The sequence below is a fragment of the Crocodylus siamensis genome, chromosome 15 (genome assembly GCF_052110815.1).
Source record: "Crocodylus siamensis isolate JL-2025a chromosome 15, ASM5211081v1, whole genome shotgun sequence".
Lineage (NCBI taxonomy): Eukaryota > Metazoa > Chordata > Crocodylia > Crocodylidae > Crocodylus > Crocodylus siamensis.
The window spans coordinates 50,335,534-50,356,981 of record NC_143409.1 but is presented as its reverse complement, the minus strand read 5'-3'; the positions used below and the strand labels follow the sequence as shown (position 1 = coordinate 50,356,981).

The 21,448-nt window shown below is 49.0% G+C and overlaps 1 long non-coding RNA gene across 4 annotated transcripts; it reads left to right on the top strand.

The window, feature by feature from the left end:
- Positions 1-1,085: 1,085 nt before the first annotated feature.
- LOC149852720 (uncharacterized) lies at positions 1,086-12,559 on the top strand. Of its 4 annotated transcripts, XR_016439431.1 has the most exons (4): positions 1,086-1,726; positions 2,172-2,227; positions 2,335-3,938; positions 9,654-12,559. It is a non-coding gene; the product is annotated as an uncharacterized LOC149852720 (long non-coding RNA). The 4 variants fall into 4 exon arrangements; XR_016439429.1 differs by having other exon boundaries at positions 2,172-3,938; XR_016439430.1 differs by lacking the exon at positions 2,172-2,227 and having other exon boundaries at positions 1,097-1,726; positions 3,651-3,938; positions 9,654-12,554.
- Positions 12,560-21,448: the final 8,889 nt, after the last annotated feature.

The window sequence follows — 21,448 nt, the reverse complement described above, 5'->3', positions numbered from 1 at the left end:
GAGGAGACTGCACACACCTGCGTGCGTGCACATTGGGCGACAGCGGGGGTGGGGAGCAGGGAGAAGAGGCGGCATGTGCCCCCCAGCCCGGCAGGGTGCACCCAGCCTCCCTCGCCAGCACTAAGAGGGGAAGGGGCCCCCCTCCCCCCCTGCAGGCCAGCTCCCATGGCGGGAGGGGGCCTCCAATTCTGTGCTTGCCCAGGGCCCCAGTGCACCTTAATCCACCTCTGGAGGGGAGGGGAGGGGAGGGGAGGGGAGGCAGGCAGATGCACGGCAGGACGGGAGCGGCAGGGGTGGAGGGGCACAGAGCAGGACGCAGGGCTTCATCCCTGCCCGCCCCCCCACCCATCATTCTTGACGGGCAGTTTCCTAGTATATATATACGGGGGGGTTGTATACACAAGAAACTGGTAAATCCTTGTCCTCTTCACTGTACTTAAGTGATCCACTGAGGACGAGTGCTAGGAAAGACCTGGTTGTTACTACTCTTGGGATGGGTACTTGCAGATTAAAGGGCCTGTTCCAACTCAGGCTGGGTCTAAGCATAAATGTGCCTCTGCTAAATGTTCCAGAGTGGTTGCTAGCAACAGAGTCCTGCCAGGACAAGGAGTGGTCGGTCTGGCTGGAGGAGGGCTGTGAACTGGGCGTGAAGAGGTGAGAACAGGGCAGAGGCAGAGACGCCTGCTGTTCTCACCTCTTCTCTTCCAGTTCATGGTCCTCCTCCATCCCTCCAAGTAATGTTAGCATTAGCATCTACATTGGGGTTTTTCGCCGTTATCTAGCTGATTACCTTCTATAGCTAGGTGGTGGGCTTCATGGATGGGAGAGAGACGTGGATGTGATAGACCTTGACTTTGGCAAGATTTTGACAAGGTCTCCCACAGCATTCTCATTAGCAAGCTAGGGAAATACAGACTAGATTAATGTATTACAACGTGGGTAGGTAACTGGTTGGATCATCGTGTTCGCTAAGTCACCGTAGCGGCTCGATGTCGCTATTTGGGAGGTGGGATCACGCGGGGTTCTCCAGGAGTCGTTTCTGGGTCCAGTATTCTTCATCTTCATGAAGGATTTGGACTATGGGATCGCTTGCATGCTTAGGAAATTTGCAGATGATACCGAGTTGTGTGAAGTTGCAGACGTTCTGGAGGACAGGATTAGGATCCAGAACGACCTACAGATATGGTCAGATAGTCTATCAGGCAAAATTCAGCATGGGCAAGTGCAAAGTCCTGCACTTTGGGTGGAAAAACTGCATGCTCAAATACAGCCCAGGGAATAACTGGCTGGGCTGTAGTACTACAGAGAAGGACCTGGGGCTTACAGTGATCATCGACTGCTTGTGAGCCTCTGTGTGCTGTGTTGCATTAACAGCAGTGTCACTTGTTTGTCAAGGGAAGGGACACATTGGAAAGAGCCCTGGGGAGAGCAACAATGATGAGAGGTCTAGAAAACAGGAGAAAATATTGAAATAACCTGGGATTATTTAGTCTGGAGAAGAAAACCAAGGGGGGATTCAAAAGCAGTCTTCACAGCCTTCAAAGGCAACGGCAGAGAAAATGGAGATGAGTTTTTCACTGTAGCCACAGGGGACAGAAGGAGAAGTAAAGATTAGAAACTGCGGCAGGAGCCGGGGGAAGGAGCCTGCGGGGGGACGTGCCCAGAGGCGCTGGGGCTGCCCCAAATGCTGCATCTTAGGTCTGATGGGGCCGCAGGAGCTCACCAGGTACCTGGCCAGTACGGCACTCAGTGCTGACTCGTTTAAAGGGACAAAGCACGTCCTGGCCGGGCCTGGCGCTCCGGCTCGGGGCCGGAGGCTGCGGCAGCCGCGGGCTCCCGCGCAGGAGGGGGAGGGGGCCTCAGGAGCCCGCAGCTCGGGCCCACCCGCGCGCCGGGCGGGGTCGCGGCCCTGTCGGTGCTGGGACGCGGGGCCCTGGAGGAGCCCGAGGGCGCGGGCCGGTCTCCGGGGGGGAGAGGCCCCCCGGCCCCGGGACCGAGGACGGCGGGTGCCAGGGGACGGGGCCTCCTGCTGCCGGGCCGGGCCGGGCCTGGGCACCCGCCCGAGGAGCTCCCACTGGGCTGTGGCTGCGAGGGAGGTGAAGCCTGGGGGGAGGGGGCACTTCCCGCCACTTGGGCCTGTGATCTAATAACCCCCCGCCTTTCTTTTTAAGGCCCAAAAGTTATTTTGCACGGGTTTCCGGGGTAAATGAATGGCATAGTGAACCAGGTAATTGCATGATGCATGTGACATGGGGAGGTGGCACCGGGTCCCTGGAGCAAGGGGCAGGAGATGGGTCTAAAAGGCAGAAGACACAGGACTTCCTTTCCCCGCAGGTCATTTGCCCCGGGACTTGTTGCTACAGAAGGCTGTTGGGGCGGCCACAATAGCCAGGCTCGCCAAGGGACTCTGATTTCACAGGGGATGGAAACGGGATGGATCCACGAGTAGCTTTGAAACAGATCTCACCTCTGCTAGCTCTGACCCAGTGACGGCAAACGCCAGCGGGGTTTGGCAGGTGCCAGGGCTGCAGACGGGCTCTCTGGATGTCCCTGTTCATGTGCTGTTCCTTGGCCTCCACTCCTGTCCCTCTCACAGATGGGAGGTGGGGGTTTCGTGACCCACAGAAGCGGCACAGGTCTGGGGTGCTTCAATTCTTTGGGCTCAAACACCCGCGTGCAGACGTGCATCCAGGACGTGCACACAAGAACCCAGGCATCTGGGAAACATGTACGCGTACACACATTTCAGGCGTCCAGGACACACACACAGAACTCAGGTGCCTCACACGCACACACACACACGCACGCGCACACACACACACACACACACACACACACTTCATGTGTCTGAGATGCACAGAAAACTCTAGGCATCTGATACACAGCCAGACACATGCACAAAGAACTGAGGCCTCCAATGCAGATGCACAAAACCCAGGCATGCAGGACACATGCACACGCAAACAAAGGCACAAAACAGGCATCCAGGATACACACATGCACAATGAATACAGGCATCTGACATGTGCGCATGCACACACATGCAGACACACACACGCAGACACACACACGTGCACACGTACAGAGCTCTATGTCAATGGTTCTCATGAAACATGCTGCCCTCAAGGACGTATCCTCAGACATCCGTGCACAGACCCCGGAGACATGCAGCTGCAACACCTGAACCAGCTTGATCCTGGGTGCTGGGCTGCTGCCCGTAGCACTGATGATGGTGTCTCCTGGCCGGCTTAGCCAGGCCGGGTGTTGGAGCTGCCACAGCTGGGGCTGGGGGATGTGTGTGTGTCTGTGTGTGTGTGTCCCAGATGCCTGGGTTCTGCGTGAGAGATTCAGAGCTGCCATAGCATGTGTTATAAGCCCTATACTGTCAAAAGCTAAGAGAGATTCTCTTTTAGGTCCATGGTTTGCCTGGGCTTGGGGAGAAGGAGGCACAACCAATCATGCAACAGGTTTAGGTATCTCACCAGAGCCAGAGGCTTTGCTGCAACTCTGCAGGGAGCCTGGCCACACAGAGCTGAGCCTGCCCTGAGCACATGTATGTGCACGCACGCATGTGCGAACGCGCACACACATGCACCCCCCCTCCCTCCCCCCCGTAAATGGCAATGCTTACGTTCTTCTGTTGTTCTTAGGAATCTCGCTGGACTTTCCCTCATCATTAATCTTCTACAGGGAGCAGAGAGTTTACTGCCCCCCGAGTCACTTGGGATGAATCAGGACTGGAGGTGTGGGATGGAGATGGGATGCTTCACAACCTAATGCCTCTCTGTCTCTTCTGGCTTCTTCTCATTGCTCATGACCATCCGTCTTTATCGGAAACTTGTTTCCATGAAGTCCATCATCATGCCAATGACTCCCACAGTGTTGACGCTCACCATGTTGACGTGCACTGCGATGACTCTCCTTAAAAAAACCTCAGGGTATTCTCTTTTAAAAATGAACTGTACAATGTAATGGCACCACAGCATTTTGATGTCTCAACAATTAGCGAAGCAAATTTTTCACAAGCTTCGATAGGGATAAAAGTCCTTTGAAACTATAATACATACATAGATTATTTCCTCTTTTGTGAAATCATAGAACAGTAGGTTGGAAGGGGCCTTGGGAGGTCATCTAGTCCAATCCCCTGCTCAAAGCAGGACCAGCTCCAACTGGATCATCCTGACCCAGGCTCTGTCTGCCTGGCTTTTAAAAACTTCTAAGGATGGAAAAACTTCTAAGGATCGAGATCCCACCACCTTTGGATAACCTGTTCCAGTGCCTTTTTACCCTTCTCATGAGAAATGGCTCTTAATGAGTCTTAGTGTATATATATTTGATTTGTATCATTAGAAATATTAATCTATTATCATATATTCTTGGATATTACATGCACCATTCCCCATTGCGGATCTAGGATTTTGCAAAGGGGGGTGTAAATGGTGTGGTGCATCATATAGAAGAAAACATATATTGGGGGAACCTGGGTAGGCTTTTCAGGGGCTTCAAGAGCTCAATCTATTCCACCTTAAAGCAAACAGACGTCCACTGCAGGACTGTGGCACAGACAGATACCACTTTTATCACGGCACAGCCACAAGTGCCATAAAAGCCCCGCTGAAGTGCCTAATCTATATAGACATTGGGTGAGCTGGATCTAACTAATGCAATGCTGTTAAGTGATGAAATGGGATTCAGGACTAGTGTATAAAGATTTGAAATGACAACTCGTTTGATGAATGACAGAAAGGCTTTATTTACTACAAGTATCCACTGTAAAATGAGCCTAAAGCAAAGCAAAGTCCAGTATATTTAGCTGTAAAAGTGATAGTTTCTCACCAATACAGCCAAAGGAGTAATTAACAGGAAAATCCTGTTAATTAAACTGTTCATTATTGGTTATCAGAAAGTCCTAATTTTGGTGAATTACCTTCCTCAGTAACAAGAGGTTATCCATTTAGGATTGGCTGTGCCAGTCCCCAATTTCAGAGGCCAGATTCCTGGCTGGCCAGTGAAAATTAAAACGAGCACCCTGGGCATGGAGGACAAAAACCTTGCGTTTTTCCTGTTTACTAATTCATTTCTTGATGATATGTTCTAATTTATCAAAAAATGGATTAACAACCAGGAAAAACATTAATGTTAATAGGTCTTCCTATTACATAACTCCTGCTGCCCTACCTCCATGCCCAGACATTCATTTGAACTTTCACTGGCCAGCCAGGAATCTGGCCTCTGAAATAACGGATGGGCCCAGCCAATTCAGGACACACGGTCACCCTAATAATGAACCAGGAAGTGAAGTGATTTTCTCAGGCCTGCCAGACTAGAAATATTGCTGCCACTGCTAGGCAGTTGGTTTTTAACTTTGGGAGGAGCAGGAATCAAAGTGCACCCTGTCACAGGATGGGGTCCTGAAGGATAGCCGTGATCTCCCTAAGACCCCGTTACCGTACCAAGTTGGCCCAATGGGCACCCTCGATTCTCTTCTGCCACGTCTTTGATACAATGATTAATCAGGAGGCTGCCTTTAAGTCCCCTCAGACACAGGCTTGATTGATTCACTGGATCCCGTGGGTTCCCAGACCCCTGGTGCATCCCACTTCAAAACAGATGTCAGGATGGGTTTTTTGGGGCGCCCTAGCCTTACGGGCTACGTGTGGCTCCAACCATCCCGTTACCATGCCCCAAGCCTCACAGATGACGCCAATGTTGTCCGGTCTGGGCCTTGTTGTAATTTGGCCCCCTTGTCCTCTCTGGACTCTCCACAGCCCTGCAAAGTGCTGCGCCTTCTCTGGTGCCAGGGTCTGTGCACCCCAAGTGCTGTGCCCTATCTGGCACCAGGGTCCCCATGCTGCCGTGGGTCCCCTATGAGACCTCCTCCTTCCCCTAATAGCCTCACCTAAACCACTGGTCTTATACAACAGCAAACCAAACACAAGCTGGGCTGTCACATAAATTCAAGCCGCCTGGCTATAACATCATTCAAGCCACACCGGGGTACTCCGTCCCTCAGCAGTATCAGAATTTGTACCTGCAGTCAGGCCTCTCCCCTTTGCTTGCTCCAGGAGAGCTCCTTCCCCTTTGGCTGCTGGCAGGGAACTGCCGTCCTGACCTCAGCCCTGGGGTTTATATATGAGCCAGGCCCTGCCCCTTCCGGTCAGCTGACCGCTGGCAGGTGCGGGCCACTAGCTCACTCTGGCTGCCATGGTAACCAGCAGCTGGGGCTTCCACCTCAGTTTCAGCTCTTTAAAGTAGCAGGCCACTAGGCCTGTGACCCCCCCCCCCCCCCCCACAATTCACCTGTACTTACAGGTGTAAACAGATGTCAACACATGAAGTGGATCAGCTGTGCTGGAGTTGCAAATGAGGGAACCTGAGCAGTCTCTCCTGGGGCTTCAAGAGCCTGATCTGTTCACATTTCAAAATGTGGCTGCTGGAAATAGTGGTGTGCAGTATAGCCAAGAAATACAGTATTCACCAGTTGCATCTCTGCAGTGATTAAAGGGAGTGAATGCACGCTGCAGTGCTGTAGGCGATGCTGGATGAGAGACTACAGGTGGCATCCTCAGCTGGTCTCCCAGACTTTGAGGCAGCCTTCATGCAAGCTATAACGGGTACAACAAGGCGTGGCAAACAAGACAGAGAGAGGGAATATGCTGTAGAGATGAAGTGACAGGAAGGATTAGTTCAGCTCTTAGGGCCTGCCCTTCACTTCTTTCCTTGTTCTCTTTTTTAATTCAAGTGTTGGAAGGACCATCTGCCTTATGTCTTCAAGGCCTGGCTTTTGGCAAGCGCTTACTTAAACCCTGCCCTTTCTAATTTCCAGGAAGATCAATTTTCTTGCTCGGAAAGCATTTGGTCCTCTCTTTAATCCTGCCATCTGGTGACTCCAGTTGAAATAGCTCGCAAGTAAATTCAGCCCAATAATTTCTGAACAGAGGCAGAAGCCAGACATAGCCTCAGTCACCATTTAAGGATCGTTATAAGTACATTTCTGCTTGGTTGGATCCAGGATTTTGAAACAGGGGTGCATATGGTAGGGTGCTTAATCATATATAATACAGCACTTATTTTTCTCCAGCCAAAAAGAAGCTGGAAGCTTTTATAATATGCTAGGTATACGCTAGGGGCAATTTGATCTTCAACTCAGTTGAAGATCAAAGCAAAAACAAGTGCATCTTTATTATAGTGTGCATAAATTTGCTATAATAAATATCCTGTATGAAAAGCTATAACTGATCAGGCAAAAAGAGTCAAAAGCTGCTGTTTCATTGATCGTACCATCACTAGTATTAGAATCATAGAAAATTAGGGCCAGAAGGGACCTCAGGAGGTCACACCTAGTCCAACCCCTGCTCAAAGCAGGATCAGCCCCAACTGTCTCATCCCAGCCAAGATTTTGTCTTGTCAGGTCTTAAAAACCTTCAAGGATGGAGACTCCACAACCCCTCTGGGTAGCCTGTTCCTGTGCTTTACTACCCTCTCAGTGAGAAAGTTCTTCCTAATATCTAACCTCAACTTCCTTTGCTGCAATTACACAGATGTCTCTTTGGCAGATTTGTAAAACACAATCTAGCTTCCTTAAGCATCTCACAGTGCCAATGCTTGCCTGAATGTTATTGCCACACCTGAATTAATGTTCCCCTGACTTCAAATTTCCATGCCTGAGTTAATGTTTCTTAGCAAGAGTTAAAAACAGTTTGCATGGCATGTGAAATAGAAGCGAGGTAGGAGGAGCAGCCAACAGGCAGCAGAAATGCAGAAGAAAGGTTGATTAGTGCAACCATTAAAGGTCATTAAAAAGGAGAAAGGGTCATTAACATCTGTAGGAGGAAGGGTTTGATTGCAATCAGGTTGATTATGATGAGCCATGAAGTCAATTAGATTCCTCCAGTGCTGCCTAAATAGAAATGCTGCTACCACTGCCAGGCAGTTGGTTTTAAATGTTGGGTAGAGCAGGAATGAATGGGGGATACAATGTACACTGTGCCCACCTGGATCCACCCCCCAACCGCCCTTTTCTCCCTTCACAGATAGAGCCCCACTTATCCAGGCCCTTCCCCTTGCCATGCCTCACACAAGCAGGCCCCTCTCTACCAAATTCTCTCCCCCAGAGGCCCGATCTCCATGTTTCTCCCCTGCTAGAAAGAAAAAGCCTTGCTCAGCCAAACCCTCACCCCTGCCACGTGACTCTCCCTCACAGAATTCACCCCCAGTACCAAGCTCTGTCCACTCATGGCCTTGATCAACGGCTCACATCTCTTCACAGGGAGCGTCCACTCTGAAACCCCTGCTACACGTGTGCCCACGTTACACAGAATACTGGTGGGTTGTGCAATACATTTAGACTGGCCACATCTGCAAAGTAATTACCACGCATTTAATGGATTAATCATGCAATAAATTTAGACCTGCCACCAGTTAAACACCTATCACACCCGAAAAATGGCTACCTCGTTATGAAAAGAATCAACCAGCCAAAAAGTCAGTGCTTGAAAATATGTAACAACTCTGTAGCTCATTTCTATCCAGCTTTAATTTGAACATGTGGCAGAGCCCTGACAGACACTACCACCACCACAGGCGCTACTGGCACTTGTCTGTCCTTTCCCAGACACAGCCCCACTCAGCAGACCCTCCCCTTGCTGAAACCACCTCTGCCCAGCTGTCCACTCACAAGCAGAGGGCAAACACCAGTGTGGCTCTGATTTCTTTCACTCATGGATAGTTCTGGGAAAATGGGTATATTGGATGAATCTGCGAGAGATCATATGTCTAGTTGATCAGATGAGATCATATGTCTAGTTGATCCACCATGACTGGTCTAGAAAGTTGGCTGCATCTGCACAGCAATGATAGTGGCCTCTTACGAGCTTCAGCTCTGTAGCTCCACAGACTGCAAACTGGGACATGGCCACGTCCAGCTTGCACACCCCCTGCCCCTCCAGAAAGTTTGACTTTATCCGATTGGCATAAATGAATGACCCCCCTCAACACACCCGAGCTGAAAACAGTCTCTAGCTCCCACAGCTCCACTGGCCTTGCTGGACCGACTGGAGGAGAGAGTTATACACTCTGGTGTCAGGCCTGTCTCCTGTGCAGAGGGCTGATCTGGTGAGGGACACAGCAATGGCCATTTCCCAGCACAAGGAACAGCTCCTGGGACAGCTGTAGGACAGGAGCTGAGGGGTCAGATGTAGCCTTCAGCCCTGACCTACAGCAGCATTTCTCAACCTGTGTGTTGCAAGAATACACAAAAGGGTCATGAATAAGCTTTAGAAATGCATCAACCAACTCTAAAAAATGGCTTCTCCTTTAAAAGAGGAAAAACATGGGAAACCATGGCTTTTCCCTTGCAGGCTGCAGAGCTCCAGTCTGCAAGGGGCTGCTTGAGGCCCCATATGCCCCACACACTAGGGTCTGGGGCCAAGGAGTAGGGGACAGCGGGTCGGGAGTGAGGGGCACTGAGTCAGGACTGGCCACCAAGTTTACAAATGGTTTCTGGTACATCTAAAGCACTTTGAATGACTATTAGATGGACATACCCAAGACTAGTGCAGCTGCAGTGAGTCAGTGCAGTAACAGGAGTGCCCAAACTCAGAGGAGAGCAGGATGGGCTCACAGGCTAAGACTTGATTCTTTTATTTCCATAGATCCCATTTCACCAAGTGAATGAGAAGAAAGGTAAAAGAAATGAAGATAGAAATGAACTTGGCATCCTGGGCTCCATTAGCAGGAGTGTTAACAACAGATTAAGAGACGTGATTCTTCCCCTCTGTTCAGCACTGGTGAAGATACCTCTGGAGTCCTGTGTTGAGTTCTAGGCCCTCCACTACAGGAAGGATGTGGACACATTGGAGAGTCCAGCACAGGACAACAAAAATGGTTAGAGGGCTGAGGCACCTGATTTTTCAGGAGAGGCTGAGGGAACTAGGCCTATAGAGTCTGGAGAAGAGAAGACTGAAAAGAGATTTAACAGCAGTGTTCAGCTACATGAAGGTCGTTCCAAAGAGGAGGGAGCTGGACTGTTCTCAGCTGTGACAGATGACAGAACAAGGAACAATGGGCTCAAGTTGCAACAAGGGAAGTTTAGATTAGATATTAGGGAAAACCTTCTCATAAAAGATTAATAAAACACTAGAACTGGTTAGCCAAAGTGATGGGGGAATCTTCACCCTTAGAGGTTTTGAAGACCCGAGTAGACAAAGCCTTGGTCCTGCTTTGAGCATGGGGTTAGACTAGATGACCTCCCTTCTAACCCACATTTTCTATGATTCTGTGAAAAATGTATATTGCATTCTATATGCATCATGCCATCTGCACCCCTCTTCTCAAAAATCCTAGATCCGCCCATGGACCTCACCCTGATTAAGAGAGTCTAAAAGGCTGATGTTAAACAGCCATTTGGTTCCCAGCAAAATGGCTTTTTCCAATGGGGTGATCACATTGTATCTGTGCGTGACACTGCAGTTCCCACGTAGAGGGCAGGAAATCATCCAGATGCTAGCAAGGTTCCTGAATACAGAGCAAAACCTCCAGAACAAGAGAGGAGAAAAAAGGGAGCTGGTGGCTACATCTCACTAAGGGGAGAAGACTAAAAGAAAGGGTTTTAGATGTGATAATGCCCAGGCATGAGAACAGAGGTGAGAGGCTATTGAGGTAGACACTGTGGGTGTGTGCAATGCGTGTACATACAAGTACATACACACCCACAAAAATACACATACATCCCCAGCCCCACTTTCACCTATATACACATCTACACACCTACCCACACTTACCCAGACACATCCACACATATGGTATCAAGTGGGCAATGAGTTATTCATACATGCAGGCAAAAATATGTATTAGTGCTGGATTATTATTCTCACTATCCTGAACTGCATTGCTCAAAAGCACTACAGCAAACCATGTCATAACTGGAGCTCCCTGGATCACGGATTTCTTCTTAGTCATGAAAGCAAAACCATTGGTTTTGAATGGCAAAGTTTGCCCTGGTTAAACTTCACATTGTAACTGAACACTAAAACAGTTTTGAATTTATTTTTTTGACCAAAATCCTCCCTAAATCAATTTTTGCTAGACATGATATTCCACAAATGGTGAGAACAGACAATGGGCCTCAATTCAACTGTCTTGAGTTTAAAAGAGTTTGCAAACAAAGATGGATTCGGGCACAACACTTCGAGTCCTAAATCCCCACAATCCAAAGGTCTGGTGGAGAATGGAGCACAAATAGTGAAGAAATGGTTAAAAAAAAAAATCCTACAGATTCACACACCAATGTTTAATTGTCACTCCTAAATTACAGGGCAACACCCATGAAACAAAGATTGTCCTCAGCAGAAATGCTGTTTAACAGGAAACTCAAAACAAGGCTGCCAAACCTTGTAGATGATTCTCACCAGAATGAAAAGCAAAATGTGAAAACATTAAAGAAATTTGACTAACTCAAACAAAAATTGTACTATGGCAGGGGTTCCTGGGAGTTATCACAACTGCACAACAAAGATACGGTGCTTATTTCAGATGGATGGACGTGGCAACAAAGACACTAGTTTCCCATCAAGTAGCTCCCAGATCCTATAAAGTAGTCACAGCAGAAGGACAGCTGTTAAGAAGGAACAGACAGCACTTGCAGCTTGTAAAGGGGAAAAAAAAGAGCAGCATCACAAGAGTCACCAAAGGCAGCAGAACTAACAAGAAGGCAACAAGAGATGACAAAGGAGACAGAGCATGACACAGAAGTAGAGACATCTGAACAAGAAAACCAAAGTGGAACTGAACCAACAAGGACTGAGAATGCAGAGAAACTGAGAAGACCACTTAAACCAGGGGCAGGCAATTATTTTGGGTGGAGGGCCACTTACTGAGTTTTGGCAAGCCACCAAGGGCCACATGACAGGCAGCCAAGGGCAGATAAATATTAAATTTTCTAAATTTTTTAGGGCCCCGCGGGCCAGATAGAATGTCTGGCGGTTCACATCTGGCCCATGGTCTGCATTTTGCCCACCCCTGACTTAAAGCTAAAAAGCCAACAGAAAAACTAATAGTCACCTGCTAAAATGTGCTTGAACTGTGGGTTGAACTAAATTGCCAATGCTAGTATTATATGGGGCGGGGAAAATGTGTGGATACCTGTATGAGTGTTATGTATAAATTGTTACATTTGGCCCGGGATTGCAGGAGGGAACAGCAGATCAGTAGGCTAAGTAGGGTCTCTGAATAAACAAGCGTTATCATTTTATAAGTTTAACTCCTTGGTCTTTTGAGAATAACACACGGTAGCAAAGCGCTAGAACCGGCTGCCCAGAGACATCCTGGAGGTTTTAAATTATGATTCCACCTGAACTGGAGCTCCCTGGATCACGGATTTCTTCTTAGTCATGAAAGCAAAACCATTGGTTTTGAATGGCAAAGTTTGCCCTGGTTAAACTTCACATTGTAACTGAACACTAAAACAGTTTTGAATTTATTTTTTTGACCAAAATCCTCCCTAAATCTTGGTGCAGAGAGAGGAGGGTACTTTTATCAAGAACTTCTGTTCTATGCACATTCAACATATTTCATTCTACAGGTGTTAACGACCCCCTCCCCTTTTTAATGGTCTTGATGTACCACTAAGCAAGCTAGCCTCTCTTTTCTGCTGCACCTGGTAATGTAGCTTTTATTTCATAGCCCAGAACATTAATTGTAGAGTGGATATAACCTTCAGTCAAGTTTTGGAGGTTCCTTCAGGATGCTCAAAAAGGCTACATTTAGTTTTATGACTATGACAGAAAAATGTCCATTTAATTCTTCTGCCTACAAGATGAATGAAACAGCATCTTTTCCTTATTTTTGCCTACTTCATTATGGTTCTTAATACATGAGAAGTCATATAACAATCTTAAGTTATAATGTTATATTACACATATCTTTAAACTATATTATAATATAATGTGCATTCCAATACCATTATAGTTTCATAGTTGGTCGGAAGGGACCTGAGCAGATCATGAAGTCCGACCCCTGGCCATGGCAGGAAAGAGTACTGGGCTCAAATGACCCAGCAAGGTGATTAGCTAACCTTGTCTTAAAGACCCCCAGGGTAGGAGCAGCACCACTTCTCTTGGAAGTTGGTTCCAGACTCTAGCTGCCCTGACTGTGAAGTCGTGCCTCCTGATATCTAGCCTAAATCTGCCCTCTGCCGGCTTGTGACTGTTATTCCTGGTCACTCCTGGCGGTGCTCGGGGGAACAGGGACTCCCCCAGTGCCTGCTGGTCCCCTCTGACTAGTTTGTAACAGGCCACAAGATCCCCCTCAGCCTTCTCTTTTGGAGGCTGAACAGGTTCAGGTCCTGTAGCCTCTCCTCATAGACTCCCCACAGGCCTTGCTGCCCCTGACCATGCAAGTGGCCTCCTCTGGACCCTGTCCACATCCCTCTTGAAGTGCGGCGCCCAGAATGGGACGCAGTACTCCAGCTGCGGCCTGACCAGTGCCGCATAGAGGGGGAGGATCACCTCCTTGGACCTGCTTGAGATGCACCTGTGGATGCACGACAAGGTGCGGTTGGCCTTCCTGACTGCCTCCCCACACTGCCGGCCCATGTTCATCTTGGCATCACTGATGACTCCAAGATCCTTTTCTGCCTCTGCACTGACGAGAAGGGAGTTCCCCAGCTTGTAGGTATACTGCCGGTTGTTCCTCCCCAGGTGCAGCACCTTGCACTTGTCAGTTCTGAATCCCATCCTGTTCTCATCTGCCCACCCCTGTAACCTGTCTACGACCGATTGCAGCCTATTGCTTCCTTCTAACGTGCCCACATCCCCCACATCTTAGTGTCATCAGCAAATTTGAACAGGGTGCTTTTTACCCCCTCGTCCAAGTCACTGATGAAGATATTGAACAGTGCGGGCCCGAGGTTTTCCCCATCCTATGCCCAAATTAAAGGAGGTTTTCCCCATCCTATGCCCCATCCCATGCCTAGCTGTGTTGCCATTTGCTTGTGTAGCGCAGCTATTGTTTCTACAAGGGTCTGTACCCATTCATCTGTCACCACATTCCCTTCCCAGGCACGAGGCAGTTCTACTCCCAACCACCAGCTTTCAGGCGTGCGCGTGTGCCGTCCAGTCATGACCTCAAAGGGAGTGTATCCATGTATTGCCTTAGAGCCTCTTAGAGCCATCAAGATGATTGGTAACTTTTCATCCCAATCTTTTCCTGAGCTTTTTACCTGTTTTTTCAAAGGTCCTTCAGAGTACGATTGGTTCGTTCTACTTGTCCAGAGGACTCAGGGTGTCCGGCTATGTGCATTAGCTCTACTCTCCGTACCACTTGAGACAAAGCATTAATCAGGGCACTAATGCGCTGGTGATCATATTTTCCCACATCCTCCCCTAAATTCACTAGCTCTTTCCAAATCATTCTCCTAAGGGACTCCTCGGGTTGTCGTTGCCCAGGGTTGTGAGGCCAAGGGGGATTAGAATTGGGAGGGCGACTGGCAGAGCGAGGACCGTTATTTGCAAAGGTGATAGCCTGCACGGGCTCTGATGTAATCTTTTTGCCTGCTTGCCTCTTTAAGACACCAGTCTCTCGCAGCAAATCTCCTGCCTGTTTGATTTTTGCCACTGGTTCGTTCCAGGTTATGTGTTCTAGATCCACAACCCCTGTGGTCATTTGTGTCTGGGAATTTAACCCTGCATAGGTGCTCTGTATTAATTCAGGTCCCCGACACTGGAGAGCGATAACTCCATTCTCTTCTGTCTGGGGTAATGAATCCGAGAGAGCTGCTAGCATTTTCTTTCGGATCAGGTAAGACTCTGGGGCTTCTCCTGGCTTCTGCGCTTCCAGTACATACAATTTCTTAAGGGAAGAAGCAGGCAGTAATATTTTAAGAGCGCTTATCATCAATTCCTGGGGTCCAGGAGCAGTTCGCTCCCAAGACCCTATGCCCATGTCTAGAGCATCTGCATCACAAGGAGAGGCACATAACTGAGCTAACTGAGTTAAGTCTATGCCATCAGCAGGGGGTACATTTACCCAAACACGAGCCAGCCATGCAATAGCAGTGTCTCGGTTCAGTGGCCCCAGTCTCTCAGCAATAGCCTTGGCTTGACTGGGAGACCATCTCACTCTGTCAGTGACTATCTCCATTGTGGGAAGATCATCTCCTGCAACTAGGTGTTTAACCTCCTTTGTGGTAACAGGGGCAACGTTATGCATGTGGGGCCAATCGGGGTTGAATGGGCTTTTGGGGACTGCATCAGGGAGCATCTCTACTTTCCCAGGGGACTCAAAGTCACAATCCTCTCTCAACCTTACAGCTGCTACCACTCCCTTATGAGCACTAAGCTGGGCATGCAATTTACTGATCTCCGCCTCACACTTCTGATGGCTTGCTGCTGTCTTTGCTGCCTTGTTTTCCTCTGCCAGGAAACGAGTTGCAGCTCTGGCTTCCTCTAACAACACTTTGGTGTGTGCTAATTCTTTCTTATACAGCTCTAAAGTCTTGCTGGCCTTGTCTCTGTCTTCCTGTATATCTCTAAGCAAAGTTACCAGTTTAAGCTTTTCTGCTACAAAATCACACCCACTTATCTCACAATCTTGCAAACGCTGTTGTAACTGTTCTTTTTCAAGCTCCAATTCCTGCTTCCCCTTCAACATTTCAGTCATTTCCAAGCATGCATAAAACAATGCCCAGGCAGCAGCTGCATCTTTTGCACTACTACGTGGCTTAAGAGTGGTGCAATACTGTTCAAAACTGCCTCAATCAGGGGATTCTCACCCTTGAAGCACCCTTTTTCCCAAGGACATTTTCCCTTCTTCATTACCCATCTCTCTAACCTGCAGGGTTTCTCCTGCCTCAAACGAGCAGCTAAAGGGGTTTTTCCAGACATCTCCATTTCCCTTATCACACTAGTGATCACTATCAAAAAGCCTCTTTTACACAGTCACTTAGATTTTACACTGACACAGTATTCTTCCACAATCTTAACTCTAAAGCAGCATTCTTAACTCTCTAGCACTGTCTTAAAGTTATTCCAGCTCAGTTCTTAACTTAAAAGTTACAGAAGGTTATGTGAGAGGAGGGACCTTGCTGAAGGAGCTTGGTCTGAAAAGAAAGAAGAGAGAAAAAAAAAAAGGAAGAAAAGAAAAAAAAAAGGAAAGGAAAGTTTTCAGACTGGTGCCTCAGTTTACCACTCTGCAGCAACTACCCAACAATTACCACATGATTAGAGTCACGTGCTGCCAGCCTTCTCCACCAATTTTGTTACTAGATTTGCCTGCTACTTTGGGGTGTGCTCATTTATTATGGCTAGGGTCTTGGTAATTCTATCAATGTGCTGCTTGTGTCACTGGTGTTTCTGTATGGAGCTGTATCTCTGCCTTCTGCAAGCCCTCACCCCCAATGGAGCTATCTTGCAGGACTCAGTTCAGTGGGGCTGGGCTCCTCCAGTCCCCAAATCAGTCATACCCACAAACACACACAGATTAACGTGACACGCCTGACCTGGCCGGATTGATCAGCATGGACAGGCTGACACCCTTATGTGCCAGGAATCAGTTCATCAGAGCAACAATAACCACAGTCAGACACAAGCACATAGTTAAACAGAAGACCTCTGAATCTGGCTGGGTGTCCAGATGACACCCTCATGGGCCAGCGTTCAGTTCATTAGGGCACGTCTGAGCCAAACTGGGTCAATCAGCCTGTACAAGCTGATCCCCTGATGTGTTTCGAACTCAGCACGTCCCAATCTTTTAGTCTCTTGATGAGCAGACCCCACAGTATTTCTGGGCTTCACAGGGATCTTTAGCTTAGGTAAGAGGGGCGTTGCTACAGAGCGACTGGGGAAAGAGAAGTAAAGAAGGCAAAATATACCCAGTTACCACCAGTTTGACTATAAAAGTTATTTATTGCTAAGTAGATGAAATATATATATTGACACTAGTAGTGATATACATGCAAAGGAAAAACAAACACAAACAGTCACAGTATACCCTGGTTTCACTAAGTATTTGGGGAAACTTAGCTCAAGCTTAACTAATACAGTTCGAGTTCAGAAATCTCTGCTTAGAGGGAGAGAAGAGAAGAGAGAGAGCGAGCTGGGATCTCCCCAGTCCAAGGCACTCGGGTTGCAAAGCCGACAGGTCAAAGTTCTCGGCAGGATCCTTGAAGGGAGGCGATCTGCCTCCTGCAGACTCTCCAGAAGAAAGCGAGTGGTGTCAGCACCCCACTGCTGCTTCTTTTTACAGATTTTATACCCTCAGTTTAGTTTCTTTCAAGCATTGTCAATATTGTAAATCAAATTGTTATGGATAGCAGATATCTTTCTTGGTGTTTTCAGAAACAACCTCTCCATTGACAAGGGGTTATCTGAGTGGAACATCCCAGGAATTTGATTGATACTCAGTAAAACACCTACTTGGAGCCAGCTTGATATTTTTATGGATAGCAGATATCTCTCTTGGCGTTTTTAGAAACACCCTTTTAATTGACAAGGGGTTTTTGGATTTTTGCTTGCTGTGAACAAGCCTCAGCTTAGCATGACTTTTTAGATCTTACTATAGTCTTTTAACAGACTTCAAGCACTTATTGGAGTGTTCATAACCTGTTGTGGAGAGGACTTCCACCAGTCGTCTCTGGAAAAGTATGACAACACGTGTGGTCAGGGCTCCAGCAGGCTGGACGCTGGGATGAACCCTGTGCCATTGTTCAAATGTTGCCCATACGCCTCGGACTCGGTCTATTGCCTCAGCGCTCCCTAACCCGGCAACCGAGTTGTAGCCAACCGAGTTTACATGGACCTCCCATAGTGGGACCGGGGAATGTATGGCCCAAGATGCCTAGTAAACTTACTTCTGCTGAGAGGTGTGGGGGGGGGAGGAGGGGAAGGAAAAGTCCTTTGTAAATCCAGATTAGAACTGGTCCGATAAATGCTGAGCTGGGTGTGAGGGTCGATTAGCATTTGGAGCACAGATTCCCCATCATGCAGTGCTCCCCTGCTTCGCTGACCCCAGAATTTACTGCAGTCTCTGCTTCAGGTTTTCTGTTTAGGTTGTGGAGGGGGTGAGTCTTTGTGAGTCAGACAGTCTGTGTCCTGTATCAGGGTTCCCCAAGAACATGGAGCAGACAGGTAACAATCCCTCCAGGTCGAAAATGACCCATCCACCACCACCCTCTGGGTGCGGCCCGCCAGCCAGCTGGCGACACATCTGACTGTGTGGGTGTCTACACCACAGCCCCCCAGTTTCTTAATGAGAACAGGGTGAGAGACAGTGTCAAAAGCCTTCCGGAAGTCCAGGAAGACTACGTCCACTGCTACCCCCGCACCTAATGATCTGGTGATCTGATCGTAAAAGGCCACCAGGTTGGTCTGACAGGACCTGCCACTGATGAACCCGTGTTGGTTGCCCCTAAGCATGCAGTCCCCTGCTGGCCCCTCGTGGACATGCGCCAGGATAATTCTCACAAAAAGCTTGCCCAGGATCAAGGTAAGACTAACTGGCCTATAGTTTCCCAGGTCCTCCTTCCTCTTTTTCTGAAGATGGGAACCACGTTAGCCCTCTTCCAGTCCTCTGGCACCACAGCAGAGCACCACGAGTGCTCGTACAGCCGGGCCAGGGGTCCCACAATAACCTCAGCCAATTCCCTCAGCACTCGGGGGTGGAGATCATCCGGACCAGCTGATCTGAATACATCCAGTCCCTCCAGAAGTTCCCTGACTAGATCCTTATATTTGCTTTTGCTTCCATCTTAAACTGAATAATAGAGCCATAGCCCCCTACCATATCTTCATCACTCACCAGGTCAGTGGCAGGGCTGGGAGTAGACCCTAGGTCACTGGAGTCCCAGCCTGCCACACAGGCGGGTAGGCGCGGGCACCTCCTTTCCTGGGCTACAAGCTCCTGCCTCCATCATCGTCAGAGCCCCTCCTTCTGCTGTACAAGCTGTACGAGCACTCGTGGTGCTCTGGTGTGGTGCCAGAGGACTGGAAGAGGGCCAACATGGTTCCCATCTTCAAAAAAGGGAGGAAGGAGGACCCATGAAACTATAGGCCAGTTAGTCTTACCTTGATCCTGGGCAAGCTTTTTGTGGCCTCTCACGTGGGCCATCTCTAGCCGCTCTGGGCTCTCCCTCCTGCCCCAGGTCCATGCTGCTCCCCAGAAAGGACCTGGACCCCTTAGTCAGGAGGACACTAGGCCCGGGAAAGGGGCCCTGGGAGCCGTGGGAGCTGGGTGGGAGGGCCAGTAAAGCAGCTGCGGCTTCTGCCCCGGGATGGGGAGTGGGGGCTGATGAGTGCACGGCTGGATGGACAGACTGTCCTGGGGAAGGAGGAAGTGAGAGACCAGCCTGGCCACCGCTGCCTTTGAGCTCAGGCCTGGGGGGCCCTCCATACAGCTGGTTCTGGGGAGCAGCCTGGCTTGGCCTCGCGTCAGCTCCTGCCCTGTGCTGGTCCATGACATGGCCCGGACACCCATCTCCATGACCTGCTCGCATGCTCCACACCCCAGACGTCTGGCCATGTGCAGAGACCCTTCCCCAGAGGTGTCACCCAGCCACGTCCACCCCCCACCCAATGGGCTGTGCCTGTGGTTACTTCTATGGGCACCCCCAGCATTTCCAACTTAAGTCAAAGGCCCTTTGTGTCAGACTTTATGCAGGCACCCAGGCAGAGATGGGCCCTGCTGCAGTCTGCAGCTGCCATCCAAGTCCCATGGTGCTGGGCACTGCGCAGACACCCAGGCAGAGACAGTCTCTGTGCTGGGATTTCTTGCAACAAGAGCGCACTGTTGCTCCTAAGCAGCGCTCGGTCCCGTTCCCCGGCCCCTACTGAAGATACTCAGCAACGCTCACCTTCAGGAAACAGCGCAGTGTTCGGGATCCCGAGCCAGCAGAGGCACTTCAGCTCCACCCAAGGGAAGGCGTTCACTCAACCCCCAAGTTTAGGATTGTAGCTCTCCAAGCGGCTCCTTTTTCTGGTGCTGAACCACCCTTTGGAGGCACCTTGGTCTGGAGCCCTGATGCTTGTTTCTCGTTGTCTGAATCCTCTTCCTGGACCCAGCTGCTGTGGTGCTGTAGATGGAGCAGCCTGATGTGCCTCTCTGGGTCTCACCTGCAATTTGAGTGTTGTGGCCCAGCGCTGGGTCTCAAAAAAATAACCTAAACCGCATCACAGAGTGCAGGAGACGAGCTGTCAGGGGGCAGGTGTCACTTCAGGTCACACTGGTGGCAACAGAGGACCTGATCCCAAGCACCAGAGCTGCATTTCCATCAAGACAGCTTGGGAGCCTCACGATTACAATGAAAACTGCAATGAAACTGCAGAAAGTCTAATTCAATGGGCATGGGCCAGTGTCTCATTGAGAAAGGCACACAGCAAAGACTAATTCAATATGCTCCTGCCTTGCCAAGCCGCAGAGATAATATTTATGCTATCTCGAAGAAAGTAAACTAAGGTATCAGCTGATAGTGGCTATGGAATAGCCAACCAAAATGTAATCTACTCTCTGAAAAGCACACATAATAGAAATGTACGTGCGCAGGCAGGAATTTAAGTGCAAGAATCAAACTGAAGGCAAAACCAGGAGTCTCATTTCACCCCCAACAGCCTCATAATTGTATAAAGGTAGACATGTCATTAGTTCTGTAGCCTTGAAAATTAGATGCCCATCTCTTTCAGATTTATAAAGCAGAGTCTTGCCTTCTTGCGCATCTGGACAGGGCATCCAGTGCTTCACTGAATGTTATATCCACACCCAAGGAAAAGTTTCTGGCTCAAGTTAAAAGCAGTCTGCAGGGCTGTGAAATAGGAACTAGGTTACCAAAGTAGCTAATGGACAGTAGAAGTAGAGAAAAAAAGGCTATATTGAAACCACAAAAGACCATTAAAAGGAGAGTGGGTTGTTAACCCCTGGAGAAAGGAGAGTTTAGAAGGAATCAGGTGTATTACAAGCCAAGACTTCAGCTGACTCCCTCACTTGTGCCTGAATAGAAATGCTGCTGCCATTGCCAGGCAGTTGTTTTAAAATTTGGGTAGAGCAGGAATCCAAGGAGGACGTCACTACCACTGCCCCCACCTCCCCTGGATCCACCGCTAAAAGACACCAAAGCAAAGATCAGAGTGACGTGGTACTCAGGTCCATCTATCTTGTGGAAAGAGCCACAATGTCTGATGAAACCTGGATGTGAATGATGCCAGCAAACACATTGAGTGCCCGATGAGAATCAGAACGCATATTCTTTACATAGGATTGGGGTATAAAAGGGGTCTGGGAGGCTTTTATCAGGAACTTCCATTCTACACGCATTTGACACACTTCATTTTACAGGTGTTAATGACCCCCTTCCACTTTTAATGGTCTTGTATCACTGGTAGGTGCTGTAGGGCTTGGGTCTGCACTTGACTGGTGCCCTGCCCCCTCAGCAGTGTCAGGGTGGGACCCTGAGTTAGCACCACCT